The sequence below is a fragment of the Malaya genurostris genome, chromosome 1, assembly GCF_030247185.1.
Source record: "Malaya genurostris strain Urasoe2022 chromosome 1, Malgen_1.1, whole genome shotgun sequence".
In the NCBI taxonomy this organism is placed as follows: Eukaryota; Metazoa; Arthropoda; class Insecta; order Diptera; family Culicidae; genus Malaya; species Malaya genurostris.
Genome location: NC_080570.1, coordinates 52836045 through 52861872, shown reverse-complemented (window position 1 = coordinate 52861872; position 25828 = coordinate 52836045). Strand labels below are relative to the sequence as shown.

General features: G+C 35.0%; 1 protein-coding gene across 5 annotated transcripts in view; it reads right to left on the bottom strand.

Moving 5' to 3' along the window:
• The window catches only part of LOC131439540 (cadherin-87A), a 764232-nt gene that overhangs the window by 436432 nt on the left and 301972 nt on the right, over positions 1–25828 (bottom strand). Inside the window, exon 4 of one of the 5 annotated variants that reach the window (XM_058610709.1) lies at positions 18850–18887. The exons of the other annotated variants lie outside the window; for them this stretch is intronic. The gene's annotated coding sequence lies outside the window, so the exon portion shown is untranslated. The remainder of the gene's footprint in view (positions 1–18849; positions 18888–25828) is intronic. 5 annotated transcript variants of the gene reach the window in all.

The following is a 25828-nucleotide window of genomic DNA, read 5'->3' as shown; positions in this document are numbered from 1 at the left end:
TCTACCATCAGACAAGTACAGAGCCGAATCCTGAGGTTGGCATTTGAAGCCGCTTGTTTTGTTCCCACAACTGCCCGTTGGATCACGGCAAATCTCGTTTGGACCGGGTCCGGGACCGTCTCCCCTTGGCCGGGTCCCCGTTACAACTAACAGAATGAACTGCTCTTGCAAAAAAAAAATCACAGACTACCGGACGGGGCCCTGAATGACCACCAGGGAATGTGAAAAGTTTCCCCGGGTGCGGCATTCCATTTCAAAGCAAGTGTAAATAGAGTTAAATTCCGGTAACTTTTGGTTCGTGAAATATTTCGGCAGCAGTGTGAATGGTGGAAAAACTGCATTCGGAAACATAATTTAAATCCATGGTTTTTCGAAGAGGTCGCCATCGCCATCCTCCTGGAAAATCTATTTGTCTGAGGGGATGATTTTGCACTGCAGCGAAGTAATGCGCCTACGGCTCCTGCTGGCTACTCGCGCCCCATGCTACCGGAATTATTCGGTGAAATCGACCAAAATCATTTGGGCGACTAGGCCACTGCAATCTGGCCGGGAGGTGCAAGTCATGAACAGCCATGAATAAACCAATCTGACGGAAACGGGATATTCACAATGGGATGGTTCGAAATTTTCCAAACTCATTTCATCTATGGAACATTGGACAACGGCAAATGGTTTGGCACCCGATTTGCAGCGAGTAGCTCGACTGGTGAGATAAATCCTCGAACTATGACAAAAAATAAAATTTTCTAACTGACTCAACGCGCTCAATTTTGACGGCTTTTAATGGCACCATGCCTCATTTATTCATGAATACTCAAACATTCACAATATTCATTCTCATACATTCATGGATACTGCTCTATTGTGTTCTATCCGGTGTAACTCAAGTCAATTCTTTTCAACCACATTACTTCATACTGTACGTTAATGATTCAATGATTCTACGATTTTAGGATATTATAAAAAATACCACAGTCAAAAGTTCATCTTAAAGTGAAGTTGCAGAAGATAACGGACATCATGAAGATTTTTCAACGTTTTTCATGAGCACTTGAACAAGAAAAAGTAGGTGCCGCGTTTTTCTTAGCTGATCAAAACCAAACGCATCGCTACGATGACTAACACAGTGAATTGAAATTCGAATTCCTACCGCATCCACCACATTCACCCGATTCAGCCCCCAGGGACTATTTTTCTGTTCTCAATTTTAAAAACCTATCTCATATGACTCACACTCGCATCAATATTACTGTGGTATTTTTCAAAAAACTTTTCATTGAGTCTTGAATAAAAACCAGAATATTTGTTCAGGCTCAAACTTACAAATTTAAACAGTTTTAAGCATATTTTGACGGCTTTTAATTGCACCATGTCTCATTTATTCATGAATGCTGCTCCATTTGTGTATGGCTCGAAGCCTAGAAAGTCATATCCGGTGTAACTCAAGGCAGTTCTTTAGAACCATATTTCTTCATACTGTAGGTTAATGATTTGATGATTCAACGATTTAAGGATATCATGAGTAGGTGCCGCGTTTTCCTTAGCTGATCAAAACCAAACGCATCGCTACGATGACTAAATACTGTGGATTGAAATTCAGATTGCTACCGCATTCCACCACCAAGCCAAGCCAGTTGTCGTATGTTCGAGCCCCGACCTGGAAGGGTTCTCAGTGTCAGTAGGATCCATAGTACTAGTTATGCAATGATTCTGTACACTGCGGCTGAAAAGTCCGTTGAAACAGAAAGGCCAAATTCCACAAAAGGAATGTAATGCCAAGACTTGGCTTTTCACATTTCACCACATTCGACCGATTCAGCTCCCAGCGATTATTTTTCTGTTCTCAGTTTTAAAAACCTATCTCATATTACTAACATTCGCATAAATATTACTGTAGTATTTTTCAAAAAACTTTTAATTGAGTCTTGAATAAAAACCAAAATGTTTATTCAGGCCTAAAATTACAAATTTAAACAGTTTTAAGCATATTCTTGAATACCTTTCTAATTTTTTTCAACTATGCGTTACATTTTATCACACAGAACCATAAAACCTTCCATTTGAACCAAACTTTGTGAAAATCGGTTCTGCCATCACTGAGAAAACGAAAACTTCCGTTTTACAGCCAGCATTAGACCACTTTTTCTGGTACTTCCGGAGACCGGGAACTGATAGATTTTTGGTCATCAACTAGCAAGACGTACACAACAAAATAGTTATTTTCTGTTAGTTCAAGTGATGATATTCGTATTTACTTGGTCATGGTATGGAAACAGGCTCTTGAGAAATAAAATGGTCTTCTCACCACCATGTAACTCCGGAACCGGATGTCATATCCGATTAAAATCAATCAATTTTTTACGAGTATCGAACACCTTTCTTAATAATAATAATAATCTGCCTTAAGCAGGAATAAACTTGATACAAGCTGTTTGAAAGGGTTTTGTTTTGAAGATGATTTTCCCAAAACTTCAGCCCTTTAACTGCCATATTTGTGGAGTTAGGGTGTTTCATCTGATTTTGATTTGATTTGAAATTTTCAGAAATCGTTTAAGCAAATATAATGAAAAAAACAAGAACATTTTAAGAATTATGGGAAACCTGTCTGATGTTTTTCAGAATTTTTCAAAAAGTATTCCATGTCAAAAAAATTCTAAATCTTCCATTTTTTTATTCGCTCTTACACTTTTGGTACCACTCTAGATTTTATATCAAAAATAAATCATTTATGAGTACATTACACTGCATTATTTCTTTAAAATGACATCAATACTCAAGCCCTGAACTCACGTTGTAGATGAAAATGCATAGTACTTCGTTCTGAAGGCGAGTGGTGTTTGATTTCAGAACTAAATACCATGCGTCTCCATCTGATGATAATTTTATTAATTTTATGGAGACGCATGGTTTTTCGATTGATTTATTTTTTTAAAAGTCTGATATTTTACAAGTCTACGATTTCTAACAAAAACTGAAAATAATACAGCGTGATGTACTCAAAAATGATTGATTTTGATGTAAAATCTAGAGTGGTAGCAAAATTGTAAGTGCGAATAAGAAAAATCGAAAATGTTGAGCATTTTTTTCACATCGAATACTTTTTGAAAAATTCTGAAAAACATCAGAAAGGTTTTCCATAATTCTTAAACTATTCCTGAGCTTTTTCAGTTTTTTTTTGCTAAAGAGGTTTAAATAAAATGAAAATCAGAAGAAACACCATATGGCAGCTCAAGAGTTGAAATTTTGGTAAATCATCTCCAATCCAAAATTCTTTCAAACAGCTTAAATCAATTTAATTTCTGTTTGGGGGCAGTTTTTATATGTAAACCCGGCTACACCCTTTGTGAAAATTGGTCCAGCCATCTCCGAGAAAATTGAGTTCATATTTTTTGCAATTTTTCACACAGATCACCCTGAAACTTAGAACCTGGAAGTTTATATCGAATGATGAGGTCATTGCTGAACTGAATCGTTTCTTGAGACTAAGGAAACATCGTGGTATGAAAGGGGCGTCATTGGAACAATTGTATTGTAATTTCCACCTCCTCTTTTCTATATTCTAAATCCCCTGTTCTATGTTCCATGCTTTATGCTCTATGTTCAAAGTTCCAAGCTCCAAGTTCCAAGTTCAAAGTTCAAAGTTCAAAGTTTAAAGTTCAAAGTTCAAAGTTCAAAGTTCAAAGTTCAAAGATCAAAGATCAAAGTTCAAAGTTCAAAGTTCAAAGTTCAAAGTTCAAAGTTCAAAGTTCAAAGTTCAAAGTTCAAAGTTCAAAGTTCAAAGTTCAAAGTTCAAAGTTCAAAGTTCAAAGTTCAAAGTTCAAAGTTCAAAGTTCAAAGTTCAAAGTTCAAAGTTCAAAGTTCAAAGTTCAAAGTTCAAAGTTCAAAGTTCAAAGTTCAAAGTTCAAAGTTCAAAGTTCAAAGTTCAAAGTTCAAAGTTCAAAGTTCAAAGTTCAAAGTTCAAATTTCAAAGTTCAAAGTTCAAAGTTCAAAGTTCAAAGTTCAAAGTTTAAAGTTCAAAGTTTAAAGTTTAAAGTTCAAAGTTTAAAGTTCAAAGTTTAAAGTTCAAAGTTCAAAGTTCAAAGTTCAAAGTTCAAAGTTCAAAGTTCAAAGTTCAAAGTTCAAAGTTCAAAGTTCAAAGTTCAAAGTTCAAAGTTCAAAGTTCAAAGTTCAAAGTTCAAAGTTCAAAGTTCAAAGTTCAAAGTTCAAAGTTCAAAGTTCAAAGTTCAAAGTTCAAAGTTCAAAGTTCAAAGTTCAAAGTTCAAAGTTCAAAGTTCAAAGTTCAAAGTTCAAAGTTTAAAGTTCAAAGTTCAAAGTTCAAAGTTCAAAGTTCAAAGTTCAAAGTTCAAAGTTCAAAGTTCAAAGTTCAAAGTTCAAAGTTCAAAGTTCAAAGTTCAAAGTTCAAATTTCAAAGTTCAAAGTTCAAAGTTCAAAGTTCAAAGTTCAAAGTTCAAAGTTCAAAGTTCAAAGTTCAAAGTTCAAAGTTTAAAGTTCAAAGTTCAAAGTTCAAAGTTCAAAGTTCAAAGTTCAAAGTTCAAAGTTCAAAGTTCAAAGTTCAAAGTTCAAAGTTCAAAGTTCAAAGTTCAAAGTTCAAAGTTCAAAGTTCAAAGTTCAAAGTTCAAAGTTCAAAGTTCAAAGTTCAAAGTTCAAAGTTCAAAGTTCAAAGTTCAAAGTTCAAAGTTCAAAGTTCAAAGTTCAAAGTTCAAAGTTCAAAGTTCAAAGTTCAAAGTTCAAAGTTCAAAGTTCAAAGTTCAAAGTTCAAAGTTCAAAGTTCAAAGTTCAAAGTTCAAAGTTCAAAGTTCAAAGTTCAAAGTTCAAAGTTCAAAGTTCAAAGTTCAAAGTTCAAAGTTCAAAGTTCAAAGTTCAAAGTTCAAAGTTCAAAGTTCAAAGTTCAAAGTTCAAAGTTCAAAGTTCAAAGTTCAAAGTTCAAAGTTCAAAGTTCAAAGTTCAAAGTTCAAAGTTCAAAGTTCAAAGTTCAAAGTTCAAAGTTCAAAGTTCAAAGTTCAAAGTTCAAAGTTCAAAGTTCAAAGTTCAAAGTTCAAAGTTCAAAGTTCAAAGTTCAAAGTTCAAAGTTCTAAGTTCTAAGTTCTCAGTTCTCAGTTCTAAGTCCTAAGTTCTAAGTTCTAAGTTCTAAGCTCTCAGTTCTAAGTCCTAAGTTCTAAGTTCTAAGTTCTAAGTTTTAAGTTCTAAATTCTATGTTTTAAATTCTAAGTTCTAAGTTCTAAGTTCTAAGTTCTAAGTTTTAAGTTCTAAATTCTAAGTTCTAAATTCTAAGTTCTCAGTTCTAAGTCCTAAGTTCTAAGTTCTAAGTTCTCAGTTCTAAGTCCTAAGTTCTAAGTTCTAAGTTTTAAGTTCTAAGTTCTAAATTCTAAGTTCTAAGTTATAAATTCTAAATTCTAAATTCTAAATTCTAAATTCTAAATTCTAAATTCTAAATTCTAAATTCTAAATTCTAAATTCTAAATTCTAAATTCTAAATTCTAAATTCTAAATTCTAAATTCTAAATTCTAAATTCTAAATTCTTAATTCTAAATTCTAAATTCTAAATTCTAAATTCTAAATTCTAAATTCTAAATTCTAAATTCTAAATTCTAAATTCTAAATTCTAAATTCTAAATTCTAAATTCTAAATTCTAAATTCTAAATTCTAAATTCTAAATTCTAAATTCTAAATTCTAAATTCTAAATTCTAAATTCTAAATTCTAAATTCTAAATTCTAAATTCTGAGTTCTAAGCTCTCAGTTCTAAGTCCTAAGTTCTAAGTTCTAAGTTCTAAGTTTTAAGTTCTAAATTCTATGTTTTAAATTCTAAGTTCTAAGTTCTAAGTTCTAAGTTTTAAGTTCTAAATTCTAAGTTCTAAATTCTAAGTTCTCAGTTCTAAGTCCTAAGTTCTAAGTTCTAAGTTCTCAGTTCTAAGTCCTAAGTTCTAAGTTCTAAGTTTTAAGTTCTAAGTTCTAAATTCTAAGTTCTAAGTTATAAATTCTAAATTCTAAATTCTAAATTCTAAATTCTAAATTCTAAATTCTAAATTCTAAATTCTAAATTCTAAATTCTAAATTCTAAATTCTAAATTCTAAATTCTAAATTCCAAATTCTAAATTCTAAATTCTAAATTCTAAATTCTAAATTCTAAATTCTAAATTCTAAATTCTGAGTTCTAAGTTTTAAGTTCTAAGTTCTAAATTCTAAGTTCTAAATTCTAAGTTCTAAGTTCTAAGTTTTAAGTTCTAAGTTTTAAGTTCTAAGTTCTAAGTTCTAAGTTCTAAGTTCTAAGTTCTAAGTTCTAAGTTCTAAGTTCTAAGTTCTAAGTTCTAAGTTCTAAGTTCTAAGTTCTAAGTTCTAAGTTCTAAGTTCTAAGTTCTAAGTTCTAAGTTCTAAGTTCTAAGTTCTAAGTTCTAAGTTCTAAGTTCTAAGTTCTAAGTTCTAAGTTCTAAGTTCTAAGTTCTAAGTTCTAAGTTCTAAGTTCTAAGTTCTAAGTTCTAAGTTCTAAGTTCTAAGTTCTAAGTTATAAGTTCTAAGTTCTAAGTTCTAAGTTCTAGGTTCTAAATTCTAGGTTCAAAGATCAAAGTTCAAAGTATAAAGTTCTAAGTTTTAAGTTCCAAGTTATAAGTTCTATGTCTTATCTATTAGTTCCTATTTACTATCAACTATTTCTACATATGTCCTATTAGACTTTCAGATTTCAAATTATGTTCCCTAAGATATACCAAAGACGATTTGACCACCCGTTTTGTAAATATACAATTGACAATTATTTTAAAGCATTCGATTTTTATCTCATATTGTCCATCTTCGATATCTATATTCTCCCCTTTTACCTTGGGTTTACTGGGTAAAAACAGGGAAAGGGCATAGTGTAGCGGATGAGACGAGGACCTTTCTCATGAAACCCAACTGGGTTCGATTCGCAACCTCACACATAGGATAAACATTTCGTTCTCTTTGAACAGTTTTAAGATTACCGTAAAACCAGAATAAAAACTTTCTTCGCTAGATCTCATAGGAAGTTAATTGTTCCCATTCGGATCCAATGAAGACAAAGGGATGATTGGTTCACTGATCACATCTTGGTCCAATTTTTCATCTTTGTCCAGGAGCCATTAATCCATTTACAGTGTGAAGAACAACTCTACTCTGAAAACAATCTAATTGAACAGAACTTCGGCACATGCTCATCTATGCAAGGCCGTTACCTACTTCCCAGTCCAAAGCAATAACAGGAATCACATTAAATATTAATAAATAAATAAATTATTAACTTCGAAATTTACTATTGAGTAAATAAAAACTACTTTCAATGTTGCCAGCACTCTTATAGAAAGTTTATTTTACTTTAATAAACAGTTGCATTCTGCTAGACTAACGTTCCGGTGCTGTTGGAATGAAGAAGAAAAAAATAGCACCGTTCCCACTATGCCCTAGTTCATTTACTTTTTCAGTAAATTTCGACGCCAGAGGGAAACACCGAAGGGAAAAACAATATTTACCATTCAAATGCAATCTAAATCAGAAAGTGTATGCTTACATGATTTGCTGTCAGTCAGTGAGAGTGGTTTTGCGAACTGCAAAACCAACAAACTGGAAACTCCGACAGATTGTACAAATAGGAAAGCTTCGAAGCTGACCGGATATTTTATTTTTTCCATTCCCGGGCGACCTTCAGGGTCTGTACAGTAAAAGGTTACCATATTTACAATATGAATTCTAATCAACGATGATTGTTTGTGATGGAAGAATATTACACATCATTTTCTGTACGAAACAAAAAAACGGTGCTTTGATATCGATATTTTCAGCTTACATCCTCACTGGGTGCCGACACAAAACCGACCAACAGCAGACTCAGCTCGAAACATAACTCATGTTCGTATGCTTGTTGTGAAGCGTTCCGATAACTTTTTTTGGTTATTTGTCGGAGCGAATATTTTCACACCATTTTTTTTGGAGTATGGTAAAAAAACAACCGAAAGGGGTTTTTTATTTCATAGTAAAGTAATACACGAACATAGCAATAAAGATTGCGCACCAGTATTTACTCACCAAAATTAACCCGATTGTTGGATTTTTTAGAAAAAAAGAATGAAAAACTACTAACGAGTTACGAATTACGATATATCCCACACCTTCCTTCTCACTCTACTTTTTGATTCGGTGAAGTCCGCCGCATTTGGCCTACCAAATCTTTAGATTCAAATCTTTAGCCACAAAATAGACTCCGGTGGCTCGGTACCATTCCAACACGTTTCGAACGTAGTGGCAAGATGCTAGATCAAGCCAAAACAGAGTTAATCATTTGTGTATTCCTATGAACGACAGAAGATACATCTAGATGCAATCTGCTGTGTAAACCACACGGTTAATTGTTCCGGGAGTGACGAAAGTAGCACTTATTTCACCACATCCGCAAATCACCAAACAGATCAGCATTTTTGGTTTACAAATTACGATAATTCGTTATTTTTTCTCCAACGTCGTTTCGAATATCGAAGTTAGATTTGGCAACAAAATGCACTTGTCGGAAGTCGGTCTTGATGTTAGTTTCATCATCCACTACTATTAAGCACGATTTATTGGAAGCATTCGCAATGATATTTTACTTTTCATTCCGGTGTGGGGCTTTTAGCACATTGTAAACATATAAAACCAAACATGCTTCACGATTTTCTATACAAAACCGATCTCGAATTGGCATGTTTGGACGGTTCTTGAGCTCTTGCAGACCTTTTCTAGCCATTTTTCTGTTCATTGGGCCACTTTTACGACCACTTCCTTCCATTCTGAACTGAAGTGAACTGAAAAAAATTACAGACAAAAATAACCACAAACAAGCAACTTAAAGATGCATCGGAACTCTCAGGGTATCAATACACACACATTGGCCTTGTTTTAGCGTAGTTGATTCTCGTCTTTCTTCAGATTCTCGTCGTTTTAGAAGACCTACACTCTTTTCCGGAGCGTGTTCTTCATAATAACTAAAATTTTTTTATTGGAGTTTGACGGATTTGACTCTTTTGACATAAAACCAACTTCGTTGCTCTCGCACCCTCATCGGTTTCGCGTAGTGGTATGATGCCAAATCCTGACACTTTCGTGAAACCAAAAGGTGGGGCCGCATCACTGTGGCTCGGAAACTGTCAACTGCACAGAAATAGAGTCGAATAAGAAATTCTGGAAATTCAATCAAACGCAATATATGCACGAATAAGTCGAGTGTTTTTTAAGAACTAAAAAAATATTTTAAAAATCAAACTAGAAGCAAAAAGTCATTTCTTCAATGATTTTCAAATGATTCCATTTTCAACTCAAATTTAAAACTCACATTTTTTGTTAATTTGATTACTGTCGATAAAAAAGGGAAGGTGTTACACCTGAAATGTGTAACACCATTTTTGAAAATAACTATTGGTTACTCTATTTTCAGTTTTCATGTCGATTTTTTTTCATATCGAGATTTTAACACCGTGGCCAAGCGCCTCTCGGGCCAGAAAAATTTCTTAGCTCGGGGTGCGGGGTTGGGATTCGAACCCAGGTAGGCTGCGTGAAAGACAATTGTCTTACCAATCACGCTACACTCGTCCCCTTTTCAAGTAGAAATTTTTGATTAGAAACTGCTTCAGCATACATTTTATGTAAAAATATCAATTTGTTATCCTGACATGAAGTTGCTCAAAGTGGGACATGGTTTCGATTCCCAACCCAACACTTATAGGGTCATGAAGTTTTTCTGATCCAAAAAGCGAATTACCTGAAGGTTAAAGACCATGTAATAGAAACAAAAAAATGGGTCATGTTATTCTCACAGAGATAAACGGTGTGCATTATAGAGCCTCGAGCGTTTTTTCTGGAACAAAAAATATTATATGTTTATACTTTATGTTTCGTCTCCGACTCGTCAGTGCATAACAGTTTATGTTGTTTTTTTTTGGTTTTGAGTACTCTACGAAACATAGTTCGGCTGAACAAAAAGGTTTTTACAAAATCTAAATTAAAATTTTCATATTTTTATCAAATACTTGTAAATTTAAAATGCTTCAATCCAACATTAAAATTTTTCAAATTGGTCAAGCTGTTCTTTAGTTATCAAGCACACCAGTTTAAAAGTTTGTCCCACTTTGAGCAACCATATATCAGCAACCAACAATAAGCGACGACTGTTTTGCTAAAAGTAGTCGGTATTTTAACATATACACTTGAAAGCGAAATACTCACACGGAACGACCGAAATTAGCTCTGCGCCTAATTCGTATTACTGTTTTTGAATTAGTTGATTTTAACAACAAAATTTTAAAAATAACTATAAAATTAGTTAAAATTGAGAATTCACTTTGCTGAAAAAATCTCTTATTTTTAGAGAATGTGTTTAGTTGGCGAATATTCTGGACACAAACCAGCAAAATTTCAATCCAACACGAAATTCTCATTGACAACTAATTTCGTTATTAAAATCAGAAAATTTGTTTCTATTTATCTATCACCATCATTACTGAAGGACAGGACAAAGAAAACAAAAATGAAATTGGTTTTATTAACAAATTTATTAGCCAAAAACTCATGAGAAGTGTCAAAGCAAAACAATCCATTAAAAAGCTAAAAGGGACAGCCTTGTTGAAACTGCTTGCAAATTGTTTAGATGTTTTTCGCATGTGTTACGATATATCCATATATAAATTTCTAAACCGATATGAAAAAATGACGTAAACTGTTAGTGGAAAGTGTATTTATTCAGAATTTGTGCGCATTTGAAGCGATTGTGGGTAATAATGTTTTTACGCGGAACAGTGAAGTGAGTTTCGAATGTTGCACTCTAATTGTATATGTCAAATAAAGTATTTTGTATCTTTCAATCTTCCGACTATGCCGTCCGGTGTTCTACTTGTATTCGGTTTTTGTTTTCCGAGTGCTCAAAGTTTTCAGTGAGTGAGTCGATTTCGCGAAGTCGAATGAAGAAAACAGTGATATAGAAGTAAAATTTTCAAAAAGAAGTTTATGTTTCGCTTATGTCTTTTTCTCCAATACAACATCGTATTTATACCTGCCAATATAGAAAAGATAACCGCGACAGAAATTTTTTTCGGTAGTAGTGTGCCATCTAGTGGCTAGTAGTCATTACGGTGTTAACGTTTTTTCGGTGACAGAGCGCCATATAGCTGCGAATTGCAGAAACCAATTCAACCATTTATGTTGGTTGAAAACAACGGTTTATTTCTCTAATTTAACTAAGAAATTAGTTGAATGGATATGAAGTGTGCCTTAGCCAAGAAATGACAGCACGTACAATTGGTGAATTCAACTAAAAAAATAGCCATTTCAACAAATATTTTATTATTATTAAGGGAACTAGAATTAGAAAATCTAAATTAGCAAAAGTAAGACTTTTTTAGTTGTCTCAAAAAATAACTAACTAAAATCAGAAAATCAACTAATTTTTTCGCCAAAATGCTGATTTCGGTCTTTCCGTGCAGAACTTTTACGAATTACTTAGAGCCTGTTTTAAAAGCTATGAATAATTTCAGCTCTCTGCAATTGCGAGACACCAATCAAATTAAAACATCAAATGTGGATTTAAGGTAGCGTCTATAGAAAAAAAATTGAAGACAGTGGGTGCAAACTGGAGTATCGATAAGCTCGAAAAATGTTAATTGTAATCATAAAACAAAAACACATAAAATAAATACGCCTGGATTGCTTGCAATTTGCAAGGGATAAAAAGTCATTCTGTAATGTTTGAATCCATTTGATGGAAACATTGCATTGCGACGGGGTTAAACGATGGAACGGTGACATGATTTTCTCTGTATACAAAACGTGTCATCGGAATTCGATTGAGGTACACCTCCATGAGTCCTGGACTAGGACTGTTTGCATACATAAACAAAACGCATGAAAGCATTGATTTTACCTTTCGTCTTTGACTCATCAGTGCGTAGCAATCTGGCTAGCTAGACAAAATATGTTTCGTCTGAGACGTCAGTTTAGACATTACACTTCGTTGTAATAGGCTACTTGCGCAGCTCCGGAAGCGCCACCAAGTGGCGCATAGCGTCTCCAGCGCGGTGCGCTGCATCGAGCTTTTGAAATGTCCAACAAAGTGTGATAGCTTACAAAGTTTACAATGGTCTCTATTTTCTTCATCTACATACACGCAACTGGAATTTTGAACGCTTCTGTTCGTATTATCTGCAGAAACCAGATTTTTTTTTATGAGTTTTCACAATATTTTTGTAAATATAAAAAATTAAGAATAGGATTCGCTTGAATTTTGGGAAAATTATCCGATGCCCGAAGGGCAAACCGGTTCAGCTAGACGAATTGAGCAAATGATCGTGTGTTTGTGGTGAGTTACGTGTTGTTCACAAAGAGGTCAAGATCTCAGAGATGGCGAGACTAGTCGCAAATCTTCTCGTCAGCCAATACGTAACTGATTTGTTTTGCGGTTTGATGTTTACTTTTTTAAGTTATACATAGTTAGATGCCAAAATTTTCAGTTTTTTGTAATTCCAATAATTGGATTGTATAGTTTCAAAACCAAAAATCCATTCACTTTAAACAGAGTACTCAGTGGTCCCAACCACATCAAAATACGTTTTCTGTTTGAGTTTCAGATACGAAATACAAAATACGTTTTCTGTTTGATTTTGGGACTGCATTGCATTCAGAAAAACTTTTGTTTGGAACTGTCTTTTTCTTTGAATAAAATCAAAGTTGTCATTAATCCACTTAGAAGTGAGTTATAAGTTTTAATTTGCATACATTAGTAGTGAATTCGAGCATTTTGAAGAATTATAGAACATGTTACTACAAGAAAATATGTCGAACACATGGGCCCTTTAAAATGCATCGGTGTCGATATAAGGAGCATAATTGATATGAGACTCCCAATATGTAGTTTTTCCATTATAACTTTCTTAAGCACACAGACGAAAAAGAGAATTGAGGGAACCACGTGGTCGATTCACAATTTATACGCGACCCACTGTGCTCAGGCCTTAAATAAATATGAAAATACACTTTTGGAAATGAGATTCGTTACCAAACGTAACACTCTAATATGCGTTAGTTGTTCCCAAAACCTGTTGGGAGGTGTAAAAATGTTCCTTCATAATTTCTATCTAAAACAAATGATAACGCACGAGTCTAAAATAAAACAATCACTGGTAGATAAAAACTGACTCGTCGTTTACGTCACTTATATCATCATATCTCTGGAACTGGTAAGGATAGCCACTTGATCTTCAAACTTCACCTATAGCTCAATAGTAGCTTTCAAACGAATCTAAGTTTGTTTAAATTGGTTCAGCATTCTACACACACAGAGAAACATTTTCCGATCTCGTCGAGCTGGTCGTTTGATCGAGCTCGATCAAGAGTCGTTAATACAGGGATAATACAAATTTTCGCGTTTTAGTGAGCTATTGATGCGCAAAACAGTTCCCTGGAGAAACCCATTGTCATTTCGCTCTTCCTTATTATATTCCCTTCCTCAACGATTTATGACGAAAACTAGAAAATTTTACGGTTTGAAAGAGATTTGCAATAGCCGTGCTCATACTTCATCTGATTATGCAAATAATATTAATTAAAATAGTCGAGTTTAGTTTGTAAAACCATGGCTAAGGATATTAAAGAGTACCGCGCTGACGACGCCAGCCCTCACAAGGTGTCGCTTTAATCGCTATTTCGAGATATGCAGGTAGCCTATAGAAAAAAGTGTTTTGCAAATAGCATTAACTCTACGTCTGCCCAGCGGTTTTTGTGTTGAGCCGTCGGGTCGCTCTAGCAGTTCAACATAAACTGCTACGCATCGATGAGTCAAAGACGAAACGTAAAATGAATTTAGAAACCGGTATGTGCACTTAGCATAAATTTGGGCGTAAAAAGTAAGCCTTTTTCCTCTTCAAATGACATGGAAACATGTTTATTCTGTAATCTGAGTGCCCAATCGATTTCCTATCATATATTTTTGGATTCCATTTTTCTACCAATAACAATTTCCGAGTTTCACAACAATTTGAAGAAACTTTCATGCAAAAATGTCTTCCCCCTTTTCAAAAATCATTCTTGAGTCAATATGGTCTCTCCATTCGTGCAAAACAAATGGTTTGTCACATTGGAGACGTGTGCAAAGTTTAACCAAGTCGACCCTGATACTACTATCTTTTTGGTAGAGATGATCGGGTTTCGGGTTTCGGGTATTTGTAGCCGAAACCCGAACCCGACCCGTAACCGAGTCCGACTCGAACCCGAACCCGATGGATACCGGTCGGGTTTGGGCTAGAGATGGTCAGCCTTAGCTTTCACTATCCGAAGTTCTTCAGATTCATTTTGTGGTGGATGGTCGAATAGTTGTTTTCTGGTGCCTTCAACGGACTTGAACTACTTTTCTTGACGATAGTTGTCTGATCTGAAGTTTCTAAGTGCTATATGAGATACATTGATTCCAGAAATACCTTTATTTAACCTCAACATTTTGATTCCTCAAATCATCCGCTACATCACTGTGTCTTGGAGGATGCTGAGACGAGTGAAGCTGCTAATGGTATTTCTTCTAAATCATATCTCGATGTAGCTTGAGGTATTTTATTCGCTTTGTATTTAAAAACTGTGCTTTTATAGTTGGATGTGGGTAATATTTTATATCATAGGTAAACTTTTATGCCTAAAAGTAGGTATTGTTTCAACATGGCGGTCACTCCCTTGTAAAACTTGTGATTTTTAAAAAACCTGCGATTTTTCTTCGATTTTGTTTTTAAAATATCTCGAACACAGCTGTCGGTATCTTCTTGATGTCAAAGAATAATTAATTTAAAATTTCATGAGGAATACAAAAATAATAAATTTGGCAAAGAAGAACCCAGACTAATTTTAAAAGAGGTCATATTCTCATGAAATATCAATTTTCTCCTACATCTCGAAAATGACTCATATAGTTCCTTGTATATCTCGAAAATGACTGCATTTAGGAAGTAGCTTTCTATGTGCTTTTTCATTGAACGAAACTTGGAGAATAATATTTCATTGGTATAAAAACATAGTTTTTTGAAAATTGTTAAAAAGATTTTCCTCAGAAAACTTTTTTGCTTATCATCTCTCCTACTTTCTAAAACATTCTTTAGTTTCCTTGTAACTTAACGTTTTTGTGATATAAAATTCAAAAAATCGTGCGGTAAAATAACTAAGAATTTTGAAAAATAGATTTTATTTTCGATTTCACGAAAAATCGGAAGATTACTTTTTTTGTGCATATTTTTTAGAAGGTTAAATTGATTACTTACAACTTCTTAGACATATTTTTTGTAGAAGCAATAGATTTCTAGTTTTTATTGTTTGAAAATATACTTAAAACACATACGCCTTTTTCAGAAATTAGTCTAGAGTGGGAAAAAAACTCTAGACTAGTGGAAAATACTTCATTTGCTATAACGAACACACATGCGAAGTTTCATGCAAATCAAAGGGGGTCGTGCCAACAGTCAGCCGATTCCGCATGGAATTGTTCAAATCTATCAGCAAATTACCGAGATACAAGTGCTTCAAGTTAGCTTTTTCGCCGATCATTCTAAATTGACCGGAGAACCAAATAAAATACTACTACACTGAGGTCTCTTTTTACGCAGGGAATACGAACCGCGTACAAAAACCTCGCAAAAAAGCGCGTAACTTCGGAAATTTGCGTAAAAAAACCGCGTAACTTCGGAAATCCGTGTAAAACAACTCCAAACTAAAAAAAAAATTTAATGCCAAATATCTTAGAAATGCATGTAACGTCCAAATCTGGTATAACCTCAAAAAAATTTTTTTTTGTTGATCGACTTTGGAACATAGAAAAATTTGGAGACTTCCAAAATGGAATTTTTTTTTTGATGCCGAAAAAAAACCGCGTAACTTTGAAAATTCGCGTAAAACGAAACCGCATGGAAAACAAATCCGCATAAAAAGAGATCCCAGTGTATACTATACTGAAGCACACATACAAAAGCGACTATCCAGTGAGCGAATGGATGTGACTTTCATTCACTCACTACTCAAACACCTTCGCCGGCCTACGAGACATGCTCGCTCACAGCCAGGGGTTAACTAAAGCAGAAAAGTATTCGGGCATATATTTATAGATTCCCTTGTGTGCGATAGTTCATACTTCGCAAATCGAACCAGAGGATGACATCATTCACGCACTGTGATTGGTTCGTGAAAACATAGGTCAGTTCAAACCAATTTTTCAATGGTATGCAATATTGAAATACTTAAACTACGTTACCCCATAAGTTTGAGTTAAATGTTTCCGAATCGATTTGTTGTTAAATTCTACAAAATCCATCCCCAAATGAATGGGTTATAGGCGGTCAAAATTATGACAGAAGAAGGTTACGCGGTTAGTTTTGCATTTTTTAAATTGACACCCAGCCTCGTATAGCAAAGAGTAAGGCATTTTTTAAGGCAAAAACTGGTCTAATTTCAAGTATTCGAACCCGATACCGAACCAGAGAAATTAATCTAACAGGATCGAGTAAAGAACGAGGACAGAAATTTTTGCCTTTCTCTAAAGAAAGGCTCTGGAAAACCCGACTTTCGAACGGAGCCTCGGAGATCCATAGTGGGGTTTATACCAATCGACTCAGTTCGACAAGATCGGAAAATGTCTGTGTGTGTGCACACTTTTCGAAGAAATTTATACACGCTCAAATTTTCTCAAAACACTTATGCTCGTTTGAAAGCTAATGTCGAGCCATTGATCAAGTTCAAAGAACAAACGGCTGTGACTTTTGGTTCCGGAGATATGATTGTATAAGTGACGTAAACGACAAAACGCGTTGTTTTTTTATCGCGCAAGTTTCTCGGAGATGGCCAAACAGATTTTAACAGGTTTGAGCCCGTTTGAAATCTATTGTTAGGCCATTGATGGAGTTCGAAGATCCAATGGCTGTGACTTTTGGTTCCGGAGATATAATGTTATAAGTGACGTAACCGTCAAAACAGGTTGTTTTTTACCGCTCTAATGTATACAAGAGTGCCAATATTTTAGGATCACCTCTAATTTCGTAAAGCGCTATTGTTCAAAAGTTTAAGCACCTCGAGTCCCATAGAGTCGATTTTTTATGTCCAATCACTACACGTCAGACGCACATCTCCTTCGAATTGGGCTCTCCGAGACTAAGCATTGTGCTTGTGGCGGAAGGTTATTGCGATATTGATCATGTCGTTTGGACATGCGTGGAATATCGTGATGTCAGATCTCAACTAATAAATTCTTTGCGTACCCAAGGTAGACTATCCAATGTCCCAGTTCGAGACATTTTTGCTTGTCGTGACCTTCCATACATGAAACTTCTTTATCATTTCACAAAGAAAATTGGAGTTTCAGTTTAATAAAGAACCCTTTCAAGACTTAGTTTTGATTCCAGCTGCGACCATGAGTTCAACCAATAGCTAAATTAGAATAGAAATTATGTAATGATACAAACAAACTCGAAATAGTTTATGAAATTATCAACAAAATGTCTGAAAATAACAGCTTATTTTATAATTTATAGAAGTTAATCGTTCGGTTCAAATAATATTTCCGAGTAGATTTCATAATTAATGACGAATTACTTAATATGATATTTAAGCAATAAGAGGAATATGTTTTAATAGATTTAAATCGTTGTGACTATTTTAGAATTATATTAGGATAAGAATTTTATGTAAAAGTGATGCTACGGCGAAGAAAAACTTATGTGAACTGCTTTAAGAAATAAACGTATTTATGGAAAAAAAATAAAGTCGATTTGAAAAAACGTTTCAGACTTTCGACATCAACATTTTTTTCGATTTCGGAAATTCCATATGATTTTTCAAGATCTATGAAAATTACACTAAGTGGCCTAAAAAGGGTTTTTTAGATTAGCATCACTCTTCTCATACAAATAGGTAACGCAAATGTCAAGCGCTTGGTTGGAAAAATGATGCCTACTATGTGACATGAACACTGAAGCATGCTTGTGTGAACTACTCGATTCAATCTGAATCAATTGGTGTCAAAAATGAGCCCAAATTAGTGTCATAAATTATTCAATAAAAAGATAAAAAATATTTTTGGGAGACTGTTTTGAAGAAACAGAATTGGCATTATCACACCACTAGGTGGATTAGGAAAGGTTTTTTTGGGTAAACTTTTGATCGAGTCAGGTGCGGGTTTTTTTTTCAAAATTTCCTTAAAACCAATTGCCACAAGCACCAGCGGGTCTATTATGAAACACTAATTGGCTCAGTCTTCCGAGTTCGAGCAACCAACAGCCTGCATTTGTGCTGGTATTCGAGTGTGAGTTTTATTTCTTTCATTTCAGGACACTGAATAATTGTTCATCGGTAAAAGTTCCTCTTCAACTATTTCGTTTCGAATCATAAATTGTTTCGAACCTGCTCCTGTCTGCCGCATGCAACAGTTGCTGATAAAAGTATCTGACAAGCTGAAATTAATTCAATTGAAACAGAATGCAGGTACAGGTTCACCAATCTTTTTCTCTCTTCAACAGACTCCCGTTAAAGCAGTGAGTTAAACCGAAGCCCGATTTGCCGGAACTTTACTCTGCCTTTGGCACTGCTTTTTAATAACCGAGAATGCTATCTTAATTAAGACGAATTGCGTGAAAAGTTCTTCTATTCCATAGCTGCCGGCAGCTCTGCTACACGAATTGGATAGCCGCAGTCCTTGGAATACAGCGCCATTCGTGCAGCCCAGCCCAGCGATGCTGGAAATGCAAACACCCTCGAGTCCTAACTCCACATCAAACGACGCAAGCTGCTGGAATTTCTCAAAGCATTTCAAATTAACTACATCAAAGGATTATATTTTATCGGAATGTGTACTCACGATGGATGCGCTTTTGCAGTATGAAAATGGGTATGTACCTGAAAATAGATGAAAAAAACGGATACTGTTTTAGAGAAAAGTAAACAAAAAAAAGGGCTGTAGAAGATATAATGCAAAACAATTAATGGAAAAATAACATTTTCAGAGAGAACAACCCGCATACGCATGGCTGCCAGATGGCTGACTAAACGCTGCCAGCTGGAAAAATATGGCTGGCAGACATTCTGGTGACCGACTGCCTCACCGCTGCCAGATATACAACTCAAACGATACAACCGTATCCACCAGGATTTTTCCACATTGAAATCTTTGACATTTTCAGCGAAGGTGAGATCATGAAAACGCTCGGCTAACTTGGATACAGGCGACTTTGTTTTGTCAAATTGGATTTGACAACCGTCACTGAATCAATTTTGGTAGCCTTCTGGTGGCCATGGCTGCCCAGGTAGCCAAAACGCTATGCGGGAATGAATGAGAATCACATCAAAAGTCGAAAAATCTAATGGCGTTTTCGTTTTTAATTTGCACTACACCGGTGCAGTGCTACACTGAGGCATGCATAAACGAACAAAACTGACGAAAACATAAACAGTAACCATTGACTACAATAAACGATTCCATTGCACAGAGCTACACCAAACTTTTGATGAGTGCTACACCAGTGGTATCGGTGCAGAAAAAGTGTAGCACTGGTGTAGTGCAATTGGCAAAAACGAACGGTTTCAGTGCAGCTTTCGCTACACCGGTGTAGTGCAATTTAAAAACGAAAACGACATAAGCTAGCCATTGGAAAAATCCAAACACAGACAAAATGATTGAATACCCATCAATGGAACACAGCATTTAAGCCGCGACAACAATTCCAACAACAACACGCAAACGCAAACAAAGCTGCCGACATGAATCGGTTTGCAGCCTCACAACCCTCTCGGACGGAGCGACCGACCGACCCTCGTAGCATTCGCACATGCATAGAATTGGCTTCCCGAAACTGACCATGTTCATGCCTCTGTGAGCAGACACACTCAAAAAAAAAGAGTTGTCCTCGTGATAAATTTTTCGGACACGCCACATTCCATGTAGCACCTTGTTTGTGAGTAATCGGCGGCCGCGCGGTCCGGGCTGGGCCAGACCGGTGACGGGCAAACGGCGACGGTGGTCGTTGGTGTGCAATGAATTTAATTTATTTATTATTTCCGCTGCTGCCACCTCACTTTCAATAGTTATCACACCCGGTACAGACAGGACCAGCTATTTCCTGTGTTGCCGGTAACGAACATTCTGTGTTTCTGTTGTGTGTTTATAAAAACTAATTTCATGCTGTCCGAACAAACTACCGCATATTCGGTTCGGTGTGGCAAAGTAAGGACGACGGAACCGACGGTTCGAAGTGGTTCCAGGAGGTGACAGCCGGTTGAAGCTTGAAAGCTGGTTTAGGTGTCGTTTGCACGGGACTAATGCATTCGGAATCAATTGAAATCAGTCATTTGCAGTCGAAAATGTACAGAGCGACTAGAAAAAATAAAATGAATAACAAACCTTGCCCCCCATTCGACCAACCGACAGGAAGCCAGGATATACGGAACTGGTATGTATTGCATTTGAGAACGGTTAAATAATGGACCGGACAAGTTGCATCGCAACTTGTGCAAATAGACTGAAGAAACAAATATGGACATCCGTATGATGACAGTGCTTTTGTCACAGTCACTGTTCAGAGTTTGTCCGGTTCGAACTAAGTTCAAACAGAGAGAGTTCGTAACACCCTGAGTTAGGAAGTAACTTTCCATCACCACGTGAGCACGTTCCGGCAGCAGAGCTCCAAACTTTTCCTTTAAGTCCTTTTGTGGTGTCATGACAGCTTCGTATATCGATGATTGCTTACGGGAAAAGTTTCTGTTATTGAGAAGGTACTGCAAAACAGTTACCAATTGTCCTAGTAAAGTAATATACCTAACCATCAGGCAAAAACCCTAAAATAAAATACACAGAAGAAGGAATTTGCTGCTTCTGGAAAATGCAAATGTTTCCGACATCAATATTCACTCGCATGAAACGAAAACGACAAGCTGAATTTCCGAGGAAAATTCTTCAAGTGAAAACGGATATTTCTTGCTAGGAAAGCGACGTCCGATTCTCTAGCTTGTAGTCAATCAATCAAATGTTGGACTTTGCCAAACTTTCTAGTAAACTGAAAACACCATTCTGTGAGCAATCAGTGTTGAAAAACTTCCACTAAACCGTCTCGGAAATGAGCAGGGACTTAGAGATGGGTGCTTATCTCTAATAATATCGCAAAATGGTGGATAGTTTGTTGCTAATTAGTTGCTAATTTGTTTACTAAAGTTTCATATTTGTTGCTAATTTTTCCAAATATTTTTATGGGTGCTTCACAGAGTTCATATTAAGCTAACGGAGCATCCCTCTTGAAACAAGCTTCAACCAAATCGTCACGTAATGGATAATTCTTGTTGCTAATTAATTGCTTAGTAATTGCTGTTTTATCTTTGTTACTACATTTTGTCTTTCTCATAAACAAAGTTTATGCTATTACTGTGAATATTGAATTTTGAACCGACGCCCAGAGGAGCGAGTGTCATATATCATTCGACTCAGTTCGTCGAGATCAGAAAATGTCTCTCTGTGTATGTGTGTAACAAATATATGCACTCGATTTTATCTAAAATGGCTGAATTGATTTTCATTAACTACCTGTTATTGAATTTCATTTAGATCGGACTTTCGGTGCCGAAGTAACTGGATAAAATTTACAAGAAAAAAAAAACTGGAAAGAGTGCACTTCATTTTCTCAGAGACCGCGTCACCAATTTTCACAAACTAAGATTCAAATGAAAGAATTTACAATCCCAGAGAACCGAGTCGAATTTTATCCGTATGCGACTTTCGGTTCTGGAATTACATGCTGATAAACATAGATAATTAGATTTCAAGAGCGTGTTTCTATACATGACACTCTTGGTTTGGTTACTCTACTTTTACCTACTTTTGGTTACTCTTCTCTACTATTCTCTAGACTTCTCTTCTCTACTCTTCTCTACTCTTATCTACTCTTCTCTACTATTTTCTACTCTTCTCTACTCTTCTCAACTATTCTCTACTCTTCTCAACTATTCTCTATTCATCTCTACTCTTCTGTGGTCTTCTCTACTCTCTACACTTCTTAACGGGAATTACTGGTCTTGTCTTCTGGTCTCGCCTCTTTTTCTGGTTTGTCTTTTGGTTTTGTCTTCCAGTTTCTGGTTTTTTTCTTCTTACCATTTGATCTTGTCTTCTTCTTCTGGGATTGAATTCTGGTTTTGTCTTCAGATGATGTCTTCAGGTTTTATCTTCTGGTTTTATTTTCTTGTTTTGTCTTCTAGTTTTATGCTCTGGTTTTGTGTTCTGGTTTTGTCTTCTAGTTTTGTATTCTGGATTTGTATTCTAGTTCTGTTTTATCGTTTTGTATTATGATTTTGTCTTTTTGTTTTGTCTTCTGGCTTTGTCTTTTAGTTTTATCTTCTGATTTTGTCTTATAGTTTTGTCTTATAGTTTTGTCTTATAGTTTTGTCATCTAGTTTTGTATCCTGGTTTTGTATTCTAGTTCTGTTTTATCGTTTTGTATTCGGATTTTGTCTTTTTGTTTTGTCTTATGGTTTTGTCTTCTGGTTTTTTCTTCTTACCATTTGAACCTGTCTTCTTCTTCTGGGATTGAATTCTGGCACAAATCTCCAAATATCAAGGAGAACGTGCCATTTGAGCCAATTTGTTCTGATTCCTGATTTATCTTCTTGCTTTGTCTTCTAGTTTTGTGTTCTGGTTTTGTGTTCTGGTTTTGTCTTTTGGGTCTATTTTCTGATTATGTCTTATGGTTTTGTCTTCTGGTTTTGTCTTCTAGTTTTGTATTCTGGTTTTGTATTCTAGTTCTGTTTTATCGTTTTCTATTCTGATTTTGTCTTTTTGTTTTGTCTTTTTGTTTTGTCTTCTGGTTTTGTCTTTTAGTTTTATCTTCTGATTTTGTCATATAATTTTGTCTTCTGGTTTTGTCTTCTAGTTTTGTATTCTGGTTTTGTATTCTAGTTCTGTTTTATCGTTTTGTATTCTTATTTTGTCTTGTAGTTTTGTCTTCTGGTTTTGTATTTTGGTTATGTCTTCTGGTATTGTCTTACGATTTTGTCTTCTAGTTTTGTGTTCTGGTTTTGTTTTTTGGTTTTATCTTCAGATTTTGTCTTATGATTTTGTTTTCTGGTTTTGTCTTCTAGTTTTGTATTCTGGTTTTGTATTCTAGTTCTGTTTTATCGCTTTGTATGATGATTTTGTCTTTTTGTTTTGTCTTCTGGTTTTGTATTCTGATTTTGTCTTCTGGTTTTGTCTTCCGATTTTGTTCTCTGGTTTCGTCTTCCAGTTCTGTCTTTTGGTTTTGTATTCTAATATTTTTTCTGATTTTGTTTTCTGGTTTTGTCGTTTGATTTTGTCTTCTGGTTTTGTCTTCTGATTTTGTATTTTAGTTTATTACAATGAACTGCTTTTCTCAGTCTAAAAAGTAAGGCAGACGATTTGTATTTTATTTTTGTATCTTCTTGTTTTGTCTTTTGGTTTTGTCTTCTGGTTTTGTATTCCGATTTTGTCTTCTGGTTTTGTCTTCCGGTTTTGTTCTCAGGTTTCGTCTTCCAGTTTTGTCTTCTGGTTTTGTCTTCTGATTTTGTACTCTAATTTGTATTCGGGTTTTAATTTATCGTTTTGTCTTCCGGTTTTATTTATTGATTTAGTCGTCTGGTTTTGTCTTCTGGTTTTGTTTTCTGATTTTGTTTTCTGGTTTTGTTTTCTGGTTTTATCTTCTGGTTATGTCTTTTGGTTGTGTATTCTAATTTTGTATTCTAATATTTTTTCTGATTTTGTTTTCTGGTTTTGTCGTTTGATTTTGTCTTCTAGTTTTGTCTTCTGATTTTGTATTTTAGTTTATTACAATGCACGGCTTTTCTCAGTCTAAAAAGTAAGGCAGACGATTTGTTTTTAAATTTACAAATTTAAAAACAAATCATCTGCCTTACTTTTTAGACTGAGAAAAGCCGCTCATTACAATAAAATAACCCATAACCGGTCGTTAAAGCACTTATTTGTATTTTATTTTTGTATCTTCTGGTTTTGTCTTTTGGTTTTGTCTTCTGGTTTTGTATTCTGATTTTGTCTTCTGGTTTTGTCTTCCGGTTTTGTTCTCTGGTTTCGTCTTCCAGTTTTGTCTTCTGGTTTTGTCTTCTGATTTTGACTTCTGGTTTTAGCTTCTGGTTTAGTCTTTTGGTTTTTTATTCTGTTATTGTCTATTGATTTTGTATTCTGGTTTTGTCTTCTGATTTTGTACTCTAATTTGTATTCGGGTTTTAATTTATCGTTTTGTCTTCCGGTTTTATTTATTGATTTAGTCGTCTGGTTTTGTCTTCTGGTTTTGTCTTCTGATTTTGTCTTCTGGTTTTGTTTTCTGGTTATGTCTTCTGGTTTTGTATTCCAATTTTATATTCTAATATTTTTTTCTGATTTTGTTTTCTGATTTTGTCGTCTGATTTTGTCTTCTTGTTTTGTATTTTGATTTTGTATTTTATTTTTGTCTTCTGGTTTGTTTTCTGGTTTTATCTTTTGGTTTTGTCTTCTGGTTTTGTCTTTTGGTTTTATATTTATATATTCTGATTATGTTTTCTGATTTTGTCTTTTGGTTTTTATTTTTTGGTTTTGTCTATTGGTTTTATGTTTAGATTTTGTCCTCTGGTTTTGTCTTCTGAGTTTGACTTCTGATTTTGTCTTCTGGTTTTGTTTTCTGATTTTGTCTTCTGGTTTCGACTTCTGGTTTTGTCTTCTGGTTTTGTGTTCTAGTTTTGTAGTCTGGTTTTGTTTTATAATTTTTTCTTCTGATTTTATCTTCTGGATTTGACTTCTGGTTTTATCTTCTAGTTTTGTCTTCTGGTTTTGTCTTCTGGATTTGTCTTCTGGTTTTATTTTCTAGTTTTGTCTTCTGGTTTTGTTTTCTGGCTTCGTGTTCTGATTTTGTCTTCTGATTTTGTTTTGATTTTGTCTTCTGATCTTGTCTTCTGTTCTTGTGTTCTGCTCTTATCTCCTAGTCTTGTCTTCTGGTCTTGTCTGCTGGTTTTGTCTTCTGGTTCTGTTTTCTGGTTTTGTCTTTCGGATTTGTCTTTTGGTTTTGTATTCTGCTTTTGTTTATTGGTTTTGTTTTCTGGCTTAGTGTTCTAGTTTTGTCTTTTGGTTCCGTCTCCTGGATTTGTCTTTTGTTTTTATATTCTGATTTTGTCTTCCAGTTTTGTATTCTGATTTTGTCTTCTGGTTTTGTCTTCTGGTTTTGTCTACTGGTTCTGTCTTCTGATTTTGTCTTCTGATTCTGTCTTCAGGTTTTGTGTTCTGATTTTGTGTTCCGGTTTATCTTCTGATTTTTTCTTTTGGTTTTGTCTTCCGGTTTTGTCTTCTGATTTTGTGTTCTGGTTTTGTCTTTTTGTTTTGTCTTCTGGTCTTGTCTTCTTTTCTTGTCTTCTGTGCTTGGCTTCTGGTCTTATCTTCTGGTCTTGTCTTCTGGTTTTGTCTGCTGGTTTTGTTCACCACACTTTCTAGAATGTGTTTCCATTAGAAACTAATTAAAAGGAAACGCATGGTGCTTAGTTTGTGGTAGTTGTGCACCACGTGTTTTCTTCTAATATAACTTTAATGGAGACCCAACCGTGCGTCTCCATTAAAGTTATATTAGAAGAAAACACGTGGTGCACAACTACCACAAACTAAGCACCATGCGTTTCCTTTTAATTAGTTTCTAATGGAAACACATTCTAGAAAGTGTGGTGAACAAAACCAGCAGACAAAACCAGAAGACAAGACCAGAAGATAAGACCAGAAGCCAAGCACAGAAGACAAGAAAAGAAGACAAGACCAGAAGACAAAACAAAAAGACAAAACCAAAACACAAAATCAGAAGACAAAACCGGAA